Genomic DNA, 23,839 nt, shown 5'->3' on the forward strand with positions numbered 1-23,839 from the left:
GGTCTACCCCTGGCTATACCCGAATTCCTGCCACAACAGCAGAATTCACTCCTTCCCCTTACCAACCTTTTAGTCCCTATTTCTTCCCGGAAATAGTCAAGAACAGACAGTCAGGATCCCTATTATTTATGGAACATGACCCCTGCCGCTACTCCAGTAGTACAACAACTACCAGCGGCAATTGCTCCATCTTCGTTTGGTCGATCGGTGACAAACACGACGACTTCTACCATCATGATGGCATACCCACCAAGTGGTACCATCAGATCAACACCTTGTGGAAGACGCAGGTTTCTGGACAGAAAAAACCGTTTAGAACCGCTCTTACCGCCTTCTCAAAATCTCTTGGAGCTTTTTACACAAAACAGCTCACCCTTCAAAATGTGGTACTTGACTCAATTAAACAAATTGATTGGGACGATGTCACCTCTCCTGAGAAAGTACATAACTTTCTTCAGATTGCAGACTGTATTGAAGAACATTTAAAAGATGCTCTCTTCCATAAGATTTACAGAATCTGCCTTTATTTAAAAGCTAAAGAAATTCTCCCCCGTGAAATTTTCCCAATGATACAATGTCATTGTGAGGAAGAACAATACCAGCGCAACAAAAGATTTTTGCTGGAATATCCTAAAAATATCTTTAGAACTATCTCTCACCAACAGCACAGACTTATCTTCTACCCTGGCTCCGAACCTTGGAGTATTGCTGCTGTCGAATGGGGACTCGTTGGTCAACTAGTCTTTTCTAGCGACAATACGACTGTCCTGGACCAATTGCCTATGATGATCCGAACCATGAGCTCTCACTCTGTGGCAAATTGGAGATTCTCTGGTGGACTCGAATTCACCATCTACAGCACCTTAGGCTGGCATGAACGCGAACGCTTCTTCCAGCCCTATCAAATCTGGCACCTTTAGCCTGCTGCCTGTTACACAATACAGGAGCCCACGCTCATTACAGATGAAGCCGAAGCTTTGGATATTGCCAACCACCATATTCATGCCGAAGATCTGTACAAGCAGTCCCTCATCGCCTTGTACCAGGAAGCTTTGGGACTCATCCACCCCAACGGTTGCCCATGCTACCGTTACATTGTCTCAGATGGCCGACAACTCTTCGTCACCCAGTTCATGATGGATTATGAAATCCCTGATGAAGTTGCTGCCGATACATTCCACCTGATCGACCAGCTACAGACACTCTCTCTCGTCCTCGACCTTCCAGGCCCTCTCCTTGCCGATGTTGTTGAAGCAGTCGAAACATTAAAAGCTCAAGAAGCCACCGACGCCGCAACAGCTGAACATGATCAGCCCTTCGACGATGGTCATGGCTCCAACATCAGCCTCAGCGATGACTGACATCATCCATGACGTCATCTCTAGTACCCGTCGCCCTACGTGTACTTACATCATCACATGGACCCATAAATAGTGTTGAATAGTACCAAGCCGCCCTACGTCAGCACTTACGTCAGCAGTCACTATTCGAATTTGAAATAAAAGTTTAGAATCCGACCTCGACCTCCCTTTATATAAGAGAGCTCATTTTCTTTAGAGAAACAAGCTCCCTCTCTGATCTTCTCCTTCTTCTTCTATCTCTATTTTGATACCTACACCAAGGATCTAACCCTCTCTCTTTAAAATTGGTATCAGAGCCTTAGTATGCTCTTTTCTTTTGTAATTGCACCCTACCCAAAGGGTATAGCATTTGCTAATGACCGTTAGATAGTATCGAGGATCTACCCAAGATCGTCTTTCCTATCTTCCGATCTGCAGCAGAGTGAAAGAGGAAGACTTACTTCTGACTTATTGTAAGTTTGATGCACATATAAAGACGTTTTCTTCACTGTTTTCTTTTCTGTTATTTATGTTTATGCGACTCAACACGCCGAAGACTATCTACGAAGTAATAGATCGATAAGGGTTACCCCCTTTGAGTACTGCGAAGGATCTTTTATTAGATCTGAGTTCTGGCTCTCACACACATAGGTTGGCTTATGTTTGCCTTTTGTTTCTTTGCTTTTATCTTGTGATTTCGCGGCCATATATTCTCTTGTGGTAGTGATGTCCAGCGGAACAGTGGGTTAAGGATAATCAGATAGTGTTTTGGACCACTGTCCTACCGATACCAGAGAACGGGTTTAGCCCCTAGGAATTATCTTTTTAATTGTTATTTTTACTTATGGCATCCCTTCCCCCTTGTTTTTGTGATGATCCATTAATTCCATATGATCATTGTACTCATGCCCTTACTGATCGTAACAGTGTTAGCGGCGCTATAAATTTTTTAATTGATTTAACTTTAGATCACCAAGAAAAAATCAACAAAAAAATGGATACCACTCTCACTCTCCTGTCTGATCTGGTTGACCACCAACCGAACACACCTCCTGAGATCCCTCCCCGGGACACCTTTCTTGTAATTAGCACCTTAACTGAAGATCCTCCACCGGACGATTTTCTATATCATAAAGAAATAATGGACCACTGGAAAACGCGGTATAAAACCACCAATGATCCCCAAGATCAAAATCGCCTTCTCCACATGATGCAACAATACTATGTTGACAACCAACAGAGTTTTGTCGCACATAATTTTGTGCGATGATGAAGATGAAATTCAAAATGAATCTTCAGATTCTTCTATTTCATCTTCTTCTGAGACTGCGTCAGACACCGATTCTGACCCAGAAACTCCTTTTCCCCACAGTACCCCAACTGTTGGAGAAACTTCCAAGCGTAAGATGGACGACAACGACCATCTTGAAACCGATGAGGACTACAAACCCCAAATCGGTTCTAGCACTCACTCGACATATCCCCAGTTCATCAACGAATCCAAAAGCGTTGATACACTTGGCAACCGAATAAATTTTGTGTTTCGCCATATTCTAGAACACTGTCTCAAAGCCCGAGCAGCAAAACAACTTAAGCATAAAGTCTCTCCCGGCTTGTGCAAAGATCTGCTCAACAATGAATTTTAGTTTGGTACCAAGTCATCCCAATTTTCCAACACCAAGACTACGTTTCGGTCTAAGAAGAAACGGTTTCAATGGAAAAAATTCAAAGCCAAAGACTTACCCTCTAAACCTACCAAAACGTTTACCAAAAAATGCTTTGTGCGAAAACAATCTCCTTACACTCCAAAATGGGACAAATCACAATTTACCTGTTATCTGTGTAATGAAAAGGGCCATTTTGCCAATGAATGTCCCAACAAAACCAAGAATGCTCGAAAAATGATTCATTATCTTGACGAATGCAACTACGAGATTCTTTTCTTCTCCGAAGTATCAGACCCCACTGAACTTCTATATGAACTCGTTTCTGAAACAGACGATTCCCAATCTGAAGATGAGTCTGATTTCTACTTTATGGAGAACGAGACTACGGGATCTCTTTCTACGTCTACCCCTCCTATTGAAATACAGCCGATTCACCCTGCTGAACTTGACTCAGTTTCCCTCAACAATCTTCTTCGTGAAGATGTTTCTTTTGACCCCAATCTCTTTTCTAAACTCAAAGAGATTAAACATGATGAGGTGTATAAGCTCTCGAAGCTTAACCTCTGGACACGGCGTTATTTTGACCGAGCTTGTGGCAACACAACGGCTCAGTCCACCGATGACGCTAGTCTTGAAATCTCCTTGTTCAATCCGGCTCAAATTCAACGTTTGACCAATAAACACCCCAAATTGAGATACATACACATTGGTCTCATACAGATTGAACTCACGACGCTTTTTTGCCAAGGCATCGACACCCCTGTTGTCGTTGCAGTCTTCGATAAACGATTCCTATTTGAGCCAATTACTGCTCTAATTGGTGGAATCGAATCCAATCTCATTAACGGTTCAGTTTGGTTCAAACTACGACCCAATTTCTTTCTCTCTGTCCAAGACCCAAATCTTTGTGTTAGTGGTGTTTCTGGTCCCACAACGACCCTAGAGTACAAAGCTCTAAACATCCCAATCTTTCTTGGAAACAAAGAGTTTATGATTCCTAAACTCACTTGCTTTCCTTCTATGCATGGTGATTTCATTATTGGCACTAATTTTCTTCATAAATATTTGCCATTCACCCTGCTCGCTAATTCTCTTCAGATCAAACACCCAACTGGCATTCTTGATCTCCCCCTCCTTTCTTCACATACGTCGATATGTGATAAGAACTTTTCCCCTGAATGACTCACTCCTGCGGTAATCTTCCCGCTCAATGTCAAACTCGTCATCACTCACTGGCTTCTAGATCTTCTTGAACCCAACTTCAGTGAGGAACCCCTATTATGGTGGGATAAAAGCCCTCGCTTTTGCACCATCCAACTCGATGCTCCACACAAGATCATCCGAGTAAAACCTATTCTCTATCTTAAAGTTGACATTGAGGAATTTGACCAACAGATTCCTGAATTACTTGCTCTCCGACTAATTGAACCCTCAACTAGTCCTCATTCTTGTCCCGCTTTTATGGTTCGCAATCATGTAGAAATAAAACGTGGCAAAGCTTGTATTCGGTCTTTGTACTGGCCCTCAAGTTTTCCAATGCTGGACTGATTCCATCTTTGGCGACCTTCCTTTTTGTGTGGCGTATATAGATGACATCCTTATCTTCTCTAATTCTCCCGCTGAACATACGAAACACCTTTGTATCATCGGTAATTTATTCCTCAAACATGGAATAATACTTTCCCCCAAGAAAATCGAATTAGAAAAATCTCAAATCGAATTTTTGGGCCTCATCTTAACTGATCATGGACTCTAACTCCAAGATCACATTCTTATTAAAATCAAGGATTTTCCTACTGTTCTCCGTGACAAACAACACTTACAACAGTTTCTCGGAATCCTTAACTATGGGCGTAATTACATTAAAGACCTTTCCTCAAAAGAACAAAGTCTTTTATTAAAATTATGCAAAGACACTATTTCACCCGGACCAAAACTGACACACAGACGGTTCAATCTATCCAGGATGAGATTACCAAATCTTGCCCTACAGTTTACTTCCCTCTTGCTGGCGACCTTCTTATCCTTGAAACGGATGCTAGCAATGAACATTGGGGCTGTGTTTTAAAAGCTTGCCCTCTCAAAAATCCCTCTAATGAGCAAATTTGCCGCTACAACTCCGGTAAATTCACCTCTGCTCAAATTAATTATCTTATTTATGAAAAGGAAATCCTAGCTATTGCTAATGCAATCCAACGGTTTAGGATTTATCTCTTACCTGAGAAATTCCTTATTCATACTGATAACCAAGCTGTACGAGATTTTTGAAAACAAAAATTAAGGAAACCAACTCAAGACGGATCAATTGGGCCAATACTATTAATCAATATCAATATGAAATTGTCCATGTTAAGGGTGCTGACAATTTTCTTGTTGATTATCTTAGCAGGCCATGAATCCTCGCCGTCCTCCCGACAAAGGAAAAGGTAAAGCTCATGCGACACCACATCGCAAGCACAAAAAGGCCACCCCAGCCTTACTCCCTACCCCCCGTGGCGGTATTCTCATTCGAGAACCCCAGATAGCAGCAGCAGCCCCTACCCAATGGTCTGCCCCTGGCTATACCCGAATTCCTGCCACAACAGCAGAATTCACTCCTTCCCCTTACCAACCTTTTAGTCCCTATTTCTTCCCCGGAAATAGTCAAGAACAGGACAGTCAGGATCCCTATTATTTATGGAACATGACCCCTGCCAGCTACTCCCAGGTAGTACAACAACTACCAGCGGCAATTGCTCCATCTTCGTTTGGTCAGTCAGTGACAAACACGACTGACTTCTACCATCATGATGGCATACCCACCAAGTGGTACCATCAGATCAACACCTTATGGAAGACGCAGGTTTCTGGACAAAAAAAACCGTTTAGAACCGCTCTTACCGCCTTCTCAAAATCTCTTGGAGCTTTTTACACAAAACAGCTCAGCCTTCAAAATGTGGTACTTGACTCAATTAAACAAATTGATTGGGACGATGTCACCTCTCCTGAGAAAGTACATAACTTTCTTCAGATTGCAGACTGTATTGAAGAACATTTAAAAGATGCTCTCTTCCATAAGATTTACAGAATCTGCCTTTATTTAAAAGCTAAAGAAATTCTCCCCCGTGAAATTTTTCCAATGATACAACGTCATTGTGAGGAAGAACAATACCCACGCTACAAAAGCTTTTTGCTGGAATATCCTAAAAATATCTTTAGAACTATCTCTCACCAACAACACAGACTTATCTTCTACCCTGGCTCCGAACCTTGGAGTATTGCTACTGTCGAATGGGGACTCGTTGGTCAACTAGTCTTTTCTAGCGACAATACGACTGTCCTTAACCAATTGCCTATGATGATCCGAACCATGATCTCTCACTCTGTGGAAAATTGGAGATTCTCTGGTGGACTCGAATTCACCATTTACAGCACCTTAGGCTGGCGTGAACGTGAACGCTTCTTCCAGCCCTATCAAATCTGGGACCTTCAGCCTGCTGCCTATTACACAATACAGGTGCCCACGCTCATTACAGATGAAGCCGAAGCTTTGGCTATTGCCAACCGCCATATTCATGCCGAAGATCTGTACAAGCAGTCCCTCATCGCCTTGCACCAGGAAGCTTTGGGACTCACCCATCCCAACGGTTGCCCACGCTATCGTTACATTGTCTCAGATGGCCGATGACTCTTCGTCACCCAGTTCATGATGGATTATAAAATCCCTGATGAAGTTGCTGCTGATACGTTCCACTTGATCGACCAGCTACAGACACTCTCTCCCGTCCTCAACATTCCAGGCCCTCTCCTTGCTGATGTTGTTGAAGCAGTCGAAACATTAAATGCTCAAGAAGCCGCCGACGCTGCAGTAGCTGAACATGATCAGCCCTTCGATGATGGCCATGGATCCAACATCAGCCTCAGCGACGACTGACATCATCCATGACGTCATCTCCAATACCCGCCGCCCTACGTGTACTTACGTCATCACATGGACCCATGAATAGTGTTGAATAGTACCAAGCCGCCCTACATCAGCACTTACGTCAGCAGTCACTATTCGGATTTGAAATAAAATTTTAGAATCCGACCTCGACCTCCCTATATATAAGAGAGCTCATTTTCTTTAGAGAAACAATCTCCGCTCCCCAAATTCCTCTCTGATCTTCTCCTTCTTCTTCTATCTGTATTTTGATATGTACACCAAGGATCGAACCCTCTCTCTCTCTCTCTTTTTAAAAATTGGTATCAACAGGGAAAAGGTCTGTGCCCATTCTGTGATGGCTTTATCATAGTGTTTAATGGCAATGTTAGTTAGATCCAAATAGGTGCCGTTGGAGGCTAAACCATATTTGTGCAGGTCATCTTTTCGAGCATAAAAGCCGTTAGTAGATGCTGTGAAAATAGCATCGTGACCAAAGGAGGTGGGAGAACCGGTTTGGGGTTGGTAGTCCTCATCGGTTTCAAGATGGTCGTTGTCGTCCATCTAAATCTGGAATTGTTGCACTACAATTACTTGTTTGCATCATATTTTTCCATTCCATGACAATAAATCTGAAGTATATAGTGAATTTTAGTTGTAAGAAGAATAAAAGAAGCTCTACAAGAAGGTAGAAGCATGCATGCAAGAGGATCAACCTCCAAAGCATCCTAAACATGAAATCTTTCATGGAAGACATGGTAGGTATGAATTTCATGCAAAATTTCAGAGATCAGGGGAATTTCAGATGCTAGGAGACTGATTTTGTGGAGGTGTTACCTTAGAATTTGGAAACAAGATGTAGTTCAAGCCTCTTCCTTCCCTTCTCTTTCTCTTCTCCTTCTTCCTCTCTTCTCTTCTCTTTTTCTCACTTCTCCTTCAACGATTTGGCTGAGAAATCAATTTTAGAAAGGTTTAGGTCTTTATATAGTGGGTCCTAAGGGTCGGTTTGGCTATGGTCCTAATTTCCCAAAATAGATTATATTTCCGATTTCTATATATGTGGGTTGATACACGGGTCCCTCTTACTCTAATTATCAAATAGGTATTTGGGACATGGCGAGGGGATCCCCTATGCGTGCCACTGGGCCCTACACTTCTGGAGTAAAAAACACTCAGTACAGCAACTCTGGACGATTGCACTAGACCTTCCAGATGGTCCAGAATGGATCGACCAGAGACAGCAACAGGAGATATTTCTAAGGGAAATCAGAGGTTTTGTTTGGATAGAAATGAAATTTCAGTTTACTTAAAGGCATAATTGGACAATGGTTTCTTCTAACAAAATGAAGCTCTATTAGTCTAGTTTCTAAAAAAATTAGAATCAAAGCAAATGAGGTTCGGATGATGGAGGTATATTATTTTTATAAAACAGGGGTCAATCTAACAGAATAGAAGGATTTGATTTTTGATAGCAACTTGAAGTAAAATTTTAGATCACTTAGAGACATAACTGGACAATGGTTCCTTCTAAAAAAATGAAGCTCTATGAGTCTAGTTTCTCTAAAATTTAGTATTAAAGCAAATGAAGTTCGGATGATGGAGTTATATCATTTTCATTAAACAGGGGTCAATCTACTAGAATAGAAGAATTCAATTTTTTAGTTGGGATTTAACATGCATGTATGGAATTGAGTTTTATCATCAAATCAAACATGCAAGCTGATGTTTGGTCTAAACATGCAAGCTGATGTTTGGTCTAAACATGCTGTAATTCAAGCATTCAAGGTGATGAAGGTCAATATTAGTTTATCCTAGAACTAAGATTAGGTCCTATGTTTGGGTTTAAGCATGCATGCAAAGGAATTGGGTTTATAAATTAATCAATTCATGTCAACCCAAACATGCATGATGATAAAAGGTTCATTGCTAGTTATCCAGACATTTGAACTAAATACTAGGTCTAAGAAAGAGTATAAGAAAGAAATCAGATGTGAAATTTGGGGGTATGCATGTATGGTATTGGCTTTTCCCAATTGTATCTACTTGGATAGATTTAACATGCATGACCAACAACAACAACCATAATCTTATCCCAATTAAATGGGGTCGATTACATGGATCCGAAGAGGCCATAACAGAAAAGGAAATAAGAGAAGTAGAAAAAAGTAAAAGGTAAAAAGGAGTAAAAGGAAGTAAAAAAACAAAATTAAAATTACTAAAAGAAAAAGCCTAAGCAGTAGTCAAAGCCGCATCCCAAGAACTTCCCCTTACAAGGGGTCGGCTACACGGGTCCTTGTCCCCCAAACAACTCTATCTATGGTCATACTAGGATCGAGCCCTACCATAAACATATCCTTTCTTACCACTTCGCCAATAGTCATTTTAGGTCTACTCCTACCTCTTTTAGCTCCTTTAAGCTGAATCTGATCACTCTTTCTTACTGGTGCATCCATGGGTCTCCATTGGACATGACCAAACCACCTCAAGCGGCTCTCACGGAGCTTGTCCAGGATTGGTGCAACTCCCAGTTTGGTTCTAATACAAACATTTCTTACCCTATCTCTCCTAGTCTTTTCTCACATCCTCCTCAACATCCTCGTCTCCGCTACACTCATCTTATCTATATCTTCTTAACTGCCAACATTCTGCCTTATATGTCATTGTTGGCCTTATTACTGTCCTATAGAATTTCCCCTTAAGCTTAATAGGTATGCGTTTGTCACATAATACTCGTGAAGCACCTCTCCACTTCATCCATCCATCTTTAATTCTATGGGAAATATCATCCTTTAACATGCATGACCAAGGATGGTTTAATTCCGCCTAAAACAGAGTTGTGCATGATGTTAGGTCTAGGTAAAGGGGGTAGAAGGGGAACTAGAGTAGGTTTAGAAATTCTTACTTATGCTTAGAAACTTGGGTAATCAATTCTCTTATTTTTCCCTTGCTGAAACAGTGCCGAATCAACCCCCATTGTTAATGCCTTTGCATATTAACCTTCCCTACATGTTCCACAGGCCTAATGTATCATGTATTTTGGTAGGGCCTTAGAAATCAAGGGATGATATCTACCTTAGGCTGTACATTTGGTGGTGAATTGTACAGTTGCAAAGAGTTGGTGTTTGCCTTCTTAACGGTATGTAGGACTTCACCAATGGGCTTACGCCCTTTATCTCGACTACTCGGTCAATGCTCCACAAGGTACTGGTAGTTATGCCCTCAGGTTCTGGACCTCCAACCAAAAATTCAAATTATCCTAGATTTTTGGGCATGGGTATAACATTGATGATGATGAAATGCAATGCATTATGAATACTATAGAGTGTAGAGTAATAGAGTCGTATCCCTGGTACCGAAACATACATTCAATCCCCAATGATACAATGCCATTAAACTATAATGTAGTAGAGTCATATCTCTGGTCCCAAAACGTACCCTCGATCCCCAACAATATAACCCCAATTACGCCAGTAGAAGCCTGCTAGTCCCGGAATACACCATCGGTTTCCAGTAAACCTCCAATAATCCCAAACCACGGTATCGAAACATACCCTCGATCCCCAGACTGGATTATCCAATAAGGCAATCACGGTATAGGAACATACACATCTACCACCTGTATCCCTTTTGTCATGCCCCTATCCCAATAAGGGATAAAATACAATAAAGGGTATGACGAGGATGGCATGTGTCAATCCAATAAACTACAAGGATCACAAATGCAGTGTCCCAAACTATAGCCATAAACTAATATTAAAATATAGTAATATCATAATGTAGAGAGAGGAAATGTTACATTTCATAATGATCAAAAAATAAACGGAAGCATTTGTAATAGTAGTTATAGTATACTCAATCGACTAAATGATACAACAGAAGTTTAATAGTTATCCCAACTGACCATCATATAACTACTCAAAATATAAAATATAACAACAAATGTTTATACAAGGGTTGAAAGCCCCAAAAGAATCAAAAAGAGGAACAAGTCCCAACATCAATATGCCCCGTAGGCATAATCGTCACAAGTACATCCATCATCGTGCTCCTCAATCACAACCTTTGGGTCCTCGGTACCAATGTCATCGTACTTCGAGGACTGAACCTTGAGACCAGCAAGATAGCATCATGTGCAGCGACATTTAAAAGAGTATGCACAAAGAGGGTTAGCTCCACTGAGCAAGCGAGGGGATGGAGACGCACATACACACAGAAATCACAAATAGTCCATGGTGCATGAAATTATTAAAATTTTGCCACCTATCACACAATTCTAAGTCAAAGGGTATATGCTACTACAATAACTCGGGAAACACTATGGGTCCTTCCATTCTCGCCATAGATAAACCTCAGTTTTACTATGGGGCCTATGCCTGTCGTAGCCTCATACCAGCCAGAGGCAAACCCCGATAACCAATGACTACCCCTAGCCTGGCCTCTCATGTTCTCCACAGGCGTCAAGTGCCTTGGTTACCCAACACCTAAACTCCTGTTGGTAAGGGTCGTAGCATAGGGAATGGAACCTAACATTGAATCCTATCGTGTCGAGAGGTATTCCGGGTGTATCAATGTCCCATACCATCTAACACCCGGGTACCAGCACAGCACGGTGCATACAGGCAAGAATGGCATGCAATAGAAATTCATATATTCCTGGGGTTCTGATGCCGATACTTCCCAGCATCGTAACTCGATAAAATGAAATATAAGTCACAACCATAATCATATAATACATTAATCAAGAAATATAATGCAAATATGCAACATGCTTGATAATGATACAAATAGCATGAATAATATAGGTTTAATAATAAGCAAACCCAAACAATCACCCAAAACCCACTCACTAATAATTCGCATATTGTTCGATGTGTCTAGTAAAGATTACTTTAGTACATGTTCCCCCATACTAGTTAGGCAGCCTAAGGATGCATGAACATAGTGTTAGAAGATGTAGGTAGGTCCCATAAAGAGTCCCCAAGGTTTAACATATAGTACAGCTTAAAGGAGCTCGAACGGATTCTCGAACGTAACCCACCTCTGTGAATTCGTTCTCAGTTAAGATAAGCAAAAGCTACCATTTTTTGAATGGAGGCAGACTAGTGGGTCCGTTCATGGATCCGTTCAGACCAATTATTCAAATTTTACCCACTTAAACTGAACGGATTCTTGAACAGAGGCCCGATACTTGGGTCTGGTCGTGAATCCGTTTGAAGCATAACATGTATTCCTTAACTTATCAATTTCCAACCTAATCCCTTTTGTGTATTATGGTTTCAGAACTTAGAGAGGATCATCTTAAGGTCCATTAAGGTCATAAGGACCTAACCTAAGCTTTGGTTTTGGGGATTTAGGGTTTGGATCCTTTTAGGATGGAATGCATAGGATTATGATAATGAACCTTAGGACAACAACTAGGGTTGCTCTAAGGAGGTTTTTAAAGCGTAGGGTGGTGGATTATGGTCCAACCAATAGTCATTATAGGGCCTTAAGATCAACCATGGGTTCCAAGTGGAACCCTAGGTCACAACCAATCCATGGAAAGGTTCCTAAAATGGTTTAGTAAGAGGGGAGAGAGGATAGGTTATACTTACTAGGTCAAATGGCTCCTAATGGATGAGCTCCACCACAAGCCCTCCACTAGCATCTCCCTTCCCTTTCCTTCTCTTCTTCACTTCTTTCCCAAGCTCCCACGGTTTGATTGGTGAAGTAATTGAATGGACCAATAAATGGCCTTCAAGCCCTATTTATAATAAGTAAACACTTAAGGCCTGTTTGGATAGGTTCATAACTTCGAAACCCATTTTAACATATTACAAGGCTTGTGGGCCTACCAACACAAAAGAGGTTAAGGGTGGGGTTCACCCTGTCTGGGGACATAGCCATCTTGTCTGGGACATGGGCACATGGGTACCACACAGGAAAAATAACACATAAGCATCAAACAGTATGAATGGATTCTTGATGGACTCACCAGCAGTGGGTCCGTTCATGGATCCGTTCCAACTAAAAAGGCTGAATAGCAAAAGAAAAGGTCTCTGGGCCTTAGCTTGTACTTCAAGGTCATAGAGGGGAGGATGCACAAGTATACCCAAGGTTAGTAACTTACCCCTCGACCATCATGGTGTGTCCTCCATGATCCCGAAGAGTTTCCTCATTTCAACACTAACTTCACTTGGGCACGGAGTGTCTAAGTGGCATGACATAGGGTGCGCCTTCCGATACTCCTTGCTCTTGGGACTCATGCTAAGAGGAAAGTCCATGAAGCCATTGTTGATGGATTTTTCCCACTCTCGATTGAGGAATCTATCCTTGACAGTCAACCCACTAAACTGGTCAATGATCTTATGGGTTGGCTTGATGACCAAGGAGAACAGCTCACCAACATAGACCTCTACTCCATCTATGTGGCAGAGAACAAGATTAGAATATTAGTATCTGGGGTGCGGTTATAGCATTCCCCCAACCTTACAAGAAATTTCATCCTTGAAATTGATGTACCTCATAAGTCAAAGAGAGAGAGATACTTTGCCTGCATTTCCACTTCAACCTCCGAAGATGCTTCTTCTTCTGTATGTTTACACCACTTCACCTTCACATAGTAGATAGGGCGATTGTGAAGGTGAACAATCTTGCTATCTAGAATCTTCTTGGGCTGCTCCTTATAAGACATAGCCGCTATAAGAATTGGTGGTTCTTGTGATAGAACATGGCTTGGGTCATGAGCGTACTTTCACAACATGGACACATGAAATATGTCATGCACACCCTCAAAGGATGGAGGAAATACCAACTGATAAGCCACTGGTCCGATCCTTGCAAGAATCTCATAAGGGCCAATAAACCTCAGACTCAGCTTACCCTTCTTGCTGAATCGCATCGCCCCTTTGGTGGGTGACACCTTAAGAAACACTTTGTCTCCAACAGTGAATTCTAAATCCTTCCTTCTCAGGTCCGCATAACCCTTCTATCTGGATTCGCTCATGAATCAGATCCACTTTCTCACAGGTTGCCTGGATAACTTCAAACCAAGGATACGTCGTCCATCTACCTCATCCCAGTACAAAGGTATCCTGCATTTCTTTCCATACTGAGCTCCAAACGGTGCCAAACTAATGGTAGCTTGGTAATTGTTATTATAAGCAAACTCGATGAGCGAGATGTGCTCATCCCAGCTGCCTTGTATGTCAATGGCACGGGCTCAGAGCATGTCTTCTAGAGTCTATATGGTCCTCTCTGACTGTCTGTCTGTCTGAAGGTGGAAAGCTATACTAAAACTTAGTAGCATGCCCATGGCCTTGTGGAAATCACCCCAGAACTTGGATGTAAATCTGGGCTCTCTATTGGAGATGATGCTAATTGGAAGTCCATGCAAGCGGACCACATTATCAATGTATAAGCGGGCTAGCTTGTCCATACAGTAGGTGATCTTCATAGGGATGAAGTGAGCTATCTTTGTCAATCTACCAACAATAACCCATACGGCATCGATACCCCTAGGTGTACGGGGCAACCCGGTGACGAAGTCCATAGTAACATGCTCCTACTTCCACTCCGGGATGGGCAATGACTGTAATAGACCATGAGGTCGCTTCCTATCCACCTTCACCTGCTGATATGTGAGACATCTTGCCACAAACTCAGCCACATCTCTTTTCATTCCACTCCACTAGAAACGCCCTTTCAAATCCTTACACATTTTTGTGCTGCCTAGATGGATTGAATAAGGTGAGTCGTGGGCTTCTGTCAAAATTTCCTTCTTCAACTATGCATCATTAGGAACACATAGCTGATCTCTAAACATGAGGACACCACTCTCAGTCAACGTGAAATCTAGATCTTGCTATATGTCTTCCTGAATAACTTCAATGATCTTTTGTGAATCTTCATCGGAATCCTAGACTGATTGGATCCTTTCCACTAATGTTGACTGTACTGATAAGGCTGCCAAAGATAGGGTAACACCCTCTACCAGTAACTCCAGGTCCATCCTCCTTGCTTCCTCAATAAGTTCTTCGCTGACAGCCAGTGATGCCAGTGACAAGGTCTGAGATTTCTGGCTTTATAGATCCACTACCACACTTTCTTTTCCCAGATGGTAATGGATGGTGTAGTCATAATCCTTCATCAACTCCAACCATCGCCTCTATCTCATGTTGAGCTCCTTCTGTGTGAAGAAGTACTTGAGGCTCTTATGATTGCTGTAGATCTCGCTCTTTTCACCATACAAGTAATGTCCCCAGATTTTCAGAGTAAAAGCCATAGCTATAAGCTCCAGGTTATGGTTTGGGTAATTCGTCACATATTCTTTCAACTGCCGAGAAGCATAGGCAACTACCTTCCCATCTTGCATCAAAACACAACCAAGGCTCATCTTGGAGACTGTAGACTACCATCCCTCTAGTACCATTAGGAATGGTGAGTATTGGAGCAAAAATCAACCTCTGCTTCAACTCCTGGAAGCTCTTCTCACAATCATCGGACCACTCGAACTTCACTCCCTTCCAAGTCAGTCGTGTCATCGGAGCTGAAATTCTTAAGTTCTTGATGAATCTTCTATAGTAGCCAGCTAGGCCCAAGAAACTACAAATATCTGCTACATTCTTGGGTATCTCCCAATCAACTACTGACTTCACCTTACCTGGATCACTTCAATACCTTGGCAGAGATAAGGTGCCCTAGAAATGCTATTTATTGCAGCCAAAATTCACATTTATTGAACTTGGCATACAGTTGCTCCTCTCTCAGATGCTGCAGTACCAGACGGAGATGGTCTGCATGATCCTCTTCACTCTGGGAGTAGAACAAGATGTCATCAATAAAGACGATGAAAGACTTATCCAGCACATCATGGAACACTTGGTTCATCAACTCCATAAAGGCGATAGGGGCATTGGTCAACCCGAAGGACATGACCAAGAATTCGTAATGACCATAGCGAGATCTGAAGGCTATCTTGTAGATATAACTATCCCTGATCTTCAACTGATGGTACCCTGATCGGAGATCAATCTTGGAGAATACCTTGGCACCTCATAGTTGATCGAACAAGCCATCGACCTGGGCAAAGGATACTGGTTTTTGATTATCAATTTATTGAGCTCATGGTAATCAATGCACATCCTTCTTCTTCACAAACAAAACAGGTGCTCCCCATGGAGATACACCGGGTCTAATGAAGCCCTTCTTCAACAAGTTTTGAAGTTGTACTTGTAGCTCCTTCAACTCAGTTGGTGCCATCCTGTAGGGAGCCTTAAATACTGGGTTTGTACCCGGTATTAAGTTTATCATGAACTCTGTCTCACGATCTTGTGGCAACCGTGTTAGATCTTTCGGAAAGACATCTAGATAATCCCTCACCATATTTATCTCCCATAGTGGTTTGACCTTCGCTTCAGTGTCTACCACAGACACCAGGTAATACTGACACCCATCTTCCAATAGTTTCTGGACTTGAAGGGCAGAGATGATGGCTTTCTTTGGCTTCTCCCGTCTAATGCCCTTGAATATAAATTCTACACCTTCTTCTAGCTTGAACAGGATCTTCCTCTTAGCACAGATCAGACTGGCCCCATAAGTGGATAGCCAATCCATACCCAAGATTATGTCAAAGTCCTTCATGTCCAGGGCTTATCAAATTTGATACCATATGCAGTAGCAACTGTAGGGGCTGGTGGTGGAGGAGCTACTTGCACTGGAGGGGACACTTGTTGCCTTTCCCTGGCAATATCTCTGAGTTAAGCAGTCATGGTTTGCATAACCAAGTGTTGTTCTTGTTGTGCATCCTTATGTTCTTGCTGCATAGACCAGATCATGTTTCCCATCAATGCGGCAACATTCGCATTATTGTTGACTGGAGGTGGTATAGGTAAGGCCATGTTCGAGGCATCTTCGGCATCATCTCGAGGAGGGGAACGGTTCCTATTACGGGTATTAACCATGTTGAATACCTGTTCGAGATCGACACCATCATGCATGGTTAGTACAATCAAGGCATAGAAGAACATCAAAGAATTCTTCATAAAGAATGTACGTGCATGACATGGCATAAATCAAGGGAAGGAAAACATGGAAGGAAGGAATAACATGCATAGAAGGAAGACTGGCTGAAGAAAAATAGTCCAAAAACCACTTTCAGTACGAATGGATTCTCGAATGTAACCCACTCCTGTGAATTCGTTCGTAAATCCATTCTCAGTAATATGTTATAGTAGCCTCAATAATTAGGATGGATTCTTGAACGGATCCAGTAATGTGGGTCCGTTGGTAAATCCGTTCCGACCAAAAACCCCAAATACTCAACCATTACTAAACAAATTCTCGAACAGAGTCCCGATAGCAGGGTCCATTCGTTAATCCATTCGTGAAATTTTATAAAAGAATTGTTTAGCGAGTTTTAAATTCATTTTGGGTCTTTTGTCTCACTGTATGCCAGAGCAAGGAGAGAAGGGATTTGGTTCAGTTCGTGCCTCCATTCCAAAGCCTTGACATTTGGGAGTTCCAACTCACGATTTCAACACCTCCACACATCCACGGTAGGTTTCTCTTCCTTTTTCTCTATTTTTCTAGAAAATTTTCAACTCATTGGTTTCTAGGTTTTGTTCATTTTCTTCTTCTCCTTTTTGTTGTACCTACGGGGTATGAAGGGATGCTTGGGGTGTGATGCTTTAGTTCCACTAGTGTTAATCAAGTGTGTATAACCTTCCATAGCACCACCAACAACAATCCATGCAAGGGTTTGATAAACCACAACTAAAATCAAAAAATATAATACTATTTTGGGGAAAAACAGCACTAAGGCATGAATGTTTCCATAGTTTTCTTCATTAATACTTGTAATCTATTTGTTTATTACATCCAAGCATGCTTTTGACTTGTCTAAGAAATTTCTAAGTTAATGTTTGAAGGTAAACTCCATCCTTAGGTTGGGTTCCTTCCAAAACCTTCTCAGTTAAGGGTAAAAACTTCTTGGGATTGTCTTTCATTTTATTTACATTCAACTATTCTCAAGTATATTTTTTTAGTATTATTAAGGGAGTAAAATTCCCTTACCTTAGCATTATGTATAAGGGAATTAAACTACTTATTGCTGTATTTTTGGAAACAAGTAGTATGATAGGCATTTGGGTCTTTTATCTATCCAATACAACTTACTACTTTAATTCCATTATTGGCGTTTAAGTTTTTTCTTATTTCTATTTAATCACAACATTCACTTGTTTTGGTTCCTTGTGTGTAGGTAGGCAATCACCATGGTGAGAAGGCAAAGAAATGCTCCAGCTCCTCCACCTCCACCAGTCATCTATGATGTTAATTGGTTCATATCAGCTGAGGTGGAGAACTTAAACAATGGCCATTTCCACAATAGGCCAATTGTGCTGGTCAGAGACATCATGGTGTCAGATCTGAGAGCCTTCAGAGTGGCAGAGAGATTTGAAGCATTGGGGTGGAGTGCTATATTGGCACCTCCTTTGCATTGCTACCCCAAGTTTAATGGTCATCCTCCATGAGGGGGAAGTGCGGCGCCGGATCACCTCCTTTGTGAAAGGGGTGGGTGGCCTTCTCATTCGATGAGGTAGCGTTGGGGGATATTCTTGGAGTCTCCTCAGAAGGGGAGAGGATCTATATGGCACCGGTGAGGGATCCTTATAGTTTGATGACCCACAAAGTCTACAAGGGTCTTTATGAAGCACTCACCAACAACCGCCATCACATCAGGGTTAATGAGATAGAGTTCAGCCCGTCCCAGCGAGTTCTGAGTCACCTGGTACAAACAAATTTGTTGCCCAAGGTAGGGCACCCCAACGAGCCATATCTATATTTGTGTCCTTCCTAGCTCACCAACTCCACTGGTGAGAAGTCTTGTCTTCCATACGCCATTATCATGAACATGGACCAAGTCATGATGACTCCTCGGCGTAAGGTATCTTTACCTTACGGAAGATAATTGACCCAGATCTTCACACATTTTGAGGAGGATTTTACTGATGAAGAGAGGGTGACAAAAACTAAGGAGGCCTTCAGTTTTAATACTACCTTGAGTGTTACACCCGTGACCCAACTCATACTAATAATACTTGTGTATGTGTTGTTGCGTAGCCTATACAGCCCTTCGAAGCCTTGAAGGAAGACCTTGACTAGGCAAGCTTTAGACTTAGACCTTGTACCTTGTTGTTTGCTCATTTTACATGATTTGGTTTGTGATCATTGCCTTGGCTTCTATGTGTATTATTGATACTCTTTCATATCCTCCCTGCATGTATAACAACCCCAATTAGAACCCCTTTTAAACCATTACCCTAACATCCTCGAAGTAGACAAGATCGTCGGAGTTGATTCAAATTCTGTTCTACTGTCAACATACTACAATCATCTTTGAACCCAATTTCTAGGTCCTTACCTTTTGATTTGATCAATGGTTTCTTCATAAAAAATGTAGTCCTTTAAGTCTAGTTTACAACACATTTCGAATCACATAATTTCGTTATGTATCGATCAAGTTATGGCCAAAAGAGTGGGCATAGGTCTGCTGCATTTTGACCGGGCGGCTCATGCCTGGGAAACCGGCGGATGATGCACACAGTCCGCCACTACATCATCCGCCAAGTACAGAAATGATATTATTTCAGTCTAGTTTCATCTTGCCTCGACCCAAGGCTTAACCCTTGGTTATTTTAGACTATTTGTGGTCCATATGACCTAACTAAACCCTAAGACCATAGACCTAAGACCTATTTGGATTCTGTTGTGTTTTAAAACCCATTTCAAGCCCCAAATCAACCCCCAACCAAACACACCTTTGAATCCTTATCAAAATAGGTGAAAACCACAGTCCTCTCTTGTTTCTCCCATCTCCAACACCTGAGAGAAGAGAGAGAACATGGGAAACAAGAAGGAAAGAGAGAAGGAGGAAGAAGGAGAAAGAAGAAAGAAGAAGGAAGAAGATCACTCCCTTACTGTCCCAAATCCATCTTTGCACCATGTGTGAGCTCTACCTTCTTTTTAGCACCATTGGAACCCATTCCAACCATGGAGCCCCCTTATTTCTATTGCTTTCTCTTAGGTTCAGATGAGTTAATGATTAATATTAGTATAGATCCTGGGGCTTCTTGCTCTAAATGCTTTATCCCTCCTATTTGATGTTAAGGACATCAACTATTGACCTAGAATCACCCATCCTAAGTCCCATGGCTTGATTGCCATGAAATCCTCTTGAAGAACCTCCAATTTGAGGATTCTTGGTGTTGGAGTCCATCCAATCTCCTACCAAACCATAGGGCTTCTGTTTCTAATTAGTTTATTCACCTAATTGGATGCCTAGAGCACCATTTGGAACCCTTGAACACCCCATTCCCTTGCCTTTGGCTGAGATGCCATGAAACCCCCTTCTATAGACCTTCATTTTGAGGTTTTGAGCATTGAACACACAATCCATGCCTTGGGACCTAATTAGGATCCAATGTACATGTTTAATGGTTCATTTGGAAGCCTAATACATTAACCCATAGGTCCCAATCGATCCCATGGCCATTAACCAGGGTTTGGAATCAATCTAAGCCATTTCTTACACTCTCGGGTTCTAGCGGACAATACAGCTGGTGGATGATGCCATCGTCCACCGGGGTAAAATTGAGCACAACCCATCTGGTTTATTTAATGGCCACACTGCCTGCACAGTCCGCCAGGTGCATGATCCGCCTAGGCCAAATTGGTACTGAATTGGAGTTTTTGACTCCGCACCTTGGACCTTGACACTCTCTCACCTACTGTATTCTTGTACGATGACATTCTAGGCTAGCGTACCCGTACAGGAGGATCATACACTACATGAAAGATAAGATTACCTACGCTTCAACAAAGTGAGTGGATTGAATACTTGAACTATTTTATGGAGTGTTTCTCATTAGGCATCTGGTTAGTTATGCATGTTGAATTAATTAGGTATCATGAGCATGACTATCTCTCCTGTGTTTTGTGTAATGAATGGGGGCGGGTTTATTCATGTATGAATAGTGATGGACTTTACATATTGATCATGCTATTACGGGGGGGTGTAGAATATAAGATGCTTTATTTATAATTTTTTATTATAATGGATTCTGGAATTGATTCGGGTGTGACTGGCCGACCGCTATCTCGGTAACACACCTGCCGTATTGTTACTTTGGTGTGGGTGTAAGTCAGAAAATGAGAAGGTAGTGACCTCCGAATTAGGCACTATGGACTCAACCTCCGGATCACACTCACAATGTGTAGAATTGTAATCATTATCATTGCATTCTATGGTTATCAGTTGGCTAGGAGGGGATGAACCCAGTACTATGACCCTTCCGACAGGGGTGTAGGTGTCGGGCAAACCCATGGGTCCCAACCGTATTTTGGGGTAGCCCACCGTGAAGTCATCACCGTGCTTCGGTGACTTCAGGATGGGGTTTGTATTGGGGGCACACGGACAATCTCGGTGAGCGAGTCCGGTCTCGCAGGTTTCCTAGGTAACATGGGGTTGATATGGTCGGAATACCATCCGTTATGGCACCGTTATTTGTCATCCGTTTATGGCACTATTATTGTCATCCGTTTATGGCACCATTATTATCATCCGTTTATGACACCGTTATTTGCCATCCGTTTATGGTACCGTTGGCCGATGATGCTCCCTGTGTTACTGTAGTACTTGACCTGACTTAGAGTCTCATTGTTATGGGGGGAAAAGGTATCGAATAAGAACATTCATGCATCATGTGTGATGAGCATACTTTAGCATGCATTGATGATGTATCTATTTAATGTATTGCATTTAGTTTGATAGCTCACTGGGCTTTGTAAGCTCATCCCTCGGGAACCTTATTTTTAGATGTGGACACAGGGGTTGCAGACACTATTGGAGGAGATTCGACGTTACCCATGGGCGAGGACTTTGAGGCTTGGGGCGCTCAGCCAGAGACGGAGCTGACATCCGATTATCTTTACAATGAGTGCACCCACGAGTGTTATTAGTTTGAGCCTGGGGTTCAAACTTGATTGGGATACCTCGTACTTGTGGATACAAGGATGAATGTAATAATGGCATTGTTACTTGACTTTTCTTCTCTTACTATTATATGATTTTAGTGTTGGTGATATAACTGTGACTTGAGATATTTGTGTTAAACTATTTAATTTACTTATAAGATATCACATAGAACTCCTAATTAATGGTGATCATTATGTATATGTTCTTCCACCATAACTCTGATTTCTTCTTATTCATTGAACGAGAAGCCGGGTAGTGTTCATGACACAGCAAAGAATGTTGATCCTGTCGAATGATTTGGGATACTGGGGTATTCCCGTCATATTTCCCGTGATCAAGAAATTGGGGTGTGTCAATATGGTATCAGAGCCCCTTTTACCCTGCTGTGTACACTACCAAATTTGATCTATCTCGATCCATTCCGCGTTAGGGTTCGAAATATAAAAAAAAAAAACTTTAACAAACACAAATAAAGAAATTAAGGTAGAGACATGCTGATGATTGAAATTAAAAACTGTATTAGGTAGAAATTAATTTTACATAGTTTGGCCGTCCAAGGCAGACATAACCCGAATAACATCGTACGGAATAAACATGAAAAAGTACAAGTGGATGCTACAAAGATTACTGAGGTGTTTCAAAAGATGAGACCCATGGAGTTTATCAGGCTAAACAAAGATCTATTGCACCCAGTAGTGTGGGTCGGGAAATGGAGAAGACCTTAACAATGATTGATTGTACTGAAGATTACAAGATGTGGTGTGCCGCCTGCATGTTGAAAGGCGAAGCGGATGATTGGTAGAGATCTATGGAGCCTAACCTTGTTGTTACCCATCCTAACCTTACATGGGAACAGTTCAAGGAGGCCTTCTTCAAAAATTACTTTCCGGAGAGTGATCGAGAAAGGAAAGCGGTGAAGTTCACGGATGTCTCTCAAAGATCCAAATCAATCCTTGAATACCAGCAGGAGTTTGAGGAGCCACTCCATTTTGCTCCTATTCATTTGAAGGACGATGTCGAAAAGGGCAAAGGGTTTGAGAAAGGTTTAAGGCCGGGAACGAGCTCGATCTTAGTGTTTTATGGGCCCCAAATCTATGCTAAGGTGGTTCAAGTAGTTAATTCCATTGAGGACAGATAGAGGAACTCTTACCTTAATCTAGTCATGGTAAGAGGACAGACATGACATCATTTAGCTGTGAACTGGACAAGTTTCCTCGAGCACAGTACTCGAGCTATGCTCCTACCTATTACAAGCGCGCAGATTCAACTCAGCCCGCACAGCCTGCTCAGTTTACAGCTTCTTACCTACCAACTGGAGGTACTGTACGGTGTTACAATTGTAACAAGCATGGACATATCTCAAGGGCTTACCCTCAGTCTAAGCCTTGGGTATCACAGACTATAACTTAGCCTTCAGCCTTACATGCATCTTATTCCAAACTGGTTGGCAAACCCCTGTGCCAACACAGGGTAATAGAATCCCAGCCTAAGCATACATTATGACCGATGCCGAGGCAGAGGCAACACCTGGAGTGCTGACAGATAACACCCTGACTTTGAACTACTTGAGTTAACATTTTGCATCATGTCATTTCATGCATGCATAGTGCTATGATATAATTGTAATAGGTATCATTTCTGTTGCTTCTATCCCTACGTACGTTCTCTTTGACTCGGGAGCATCGCATTCTTTTGTATCCTCCTCTTTTGCTAAGAAGTTGAGTATTAGCCTGAAGAGTCTAGAGCAAGGATTAGCGATTAGTACACCTACGGGAGGTGTGGTTGGCTTAGACACCGTTTATGAACCATGTCTCATACTGATCTGTGGTCGAGATAGGATTGTACACCTTATGGAGTTGGACATGAAGGACTTCGATGTAATTTTGGGTATTGATTGGTTAGCTGCCTATAAGGTAAA

Source organism: Telopea speciosissima, chromosome 8, assembly GCF_018873765.1.
Source record: "Telopea speciosissima isolate NSW1024214 ecotype Mountain lineage chromosome 8, Tspe_v1, whole genome shotgun sequence".
In the NCBI taxonomy this organism is placed as follows: domain Eukaryota; kingdom Viridiplantae; phylum Streptophyta; class Magnoliopsida; order Proteales; family Proteaceae; genus Telopea; species Telopea speciosissima.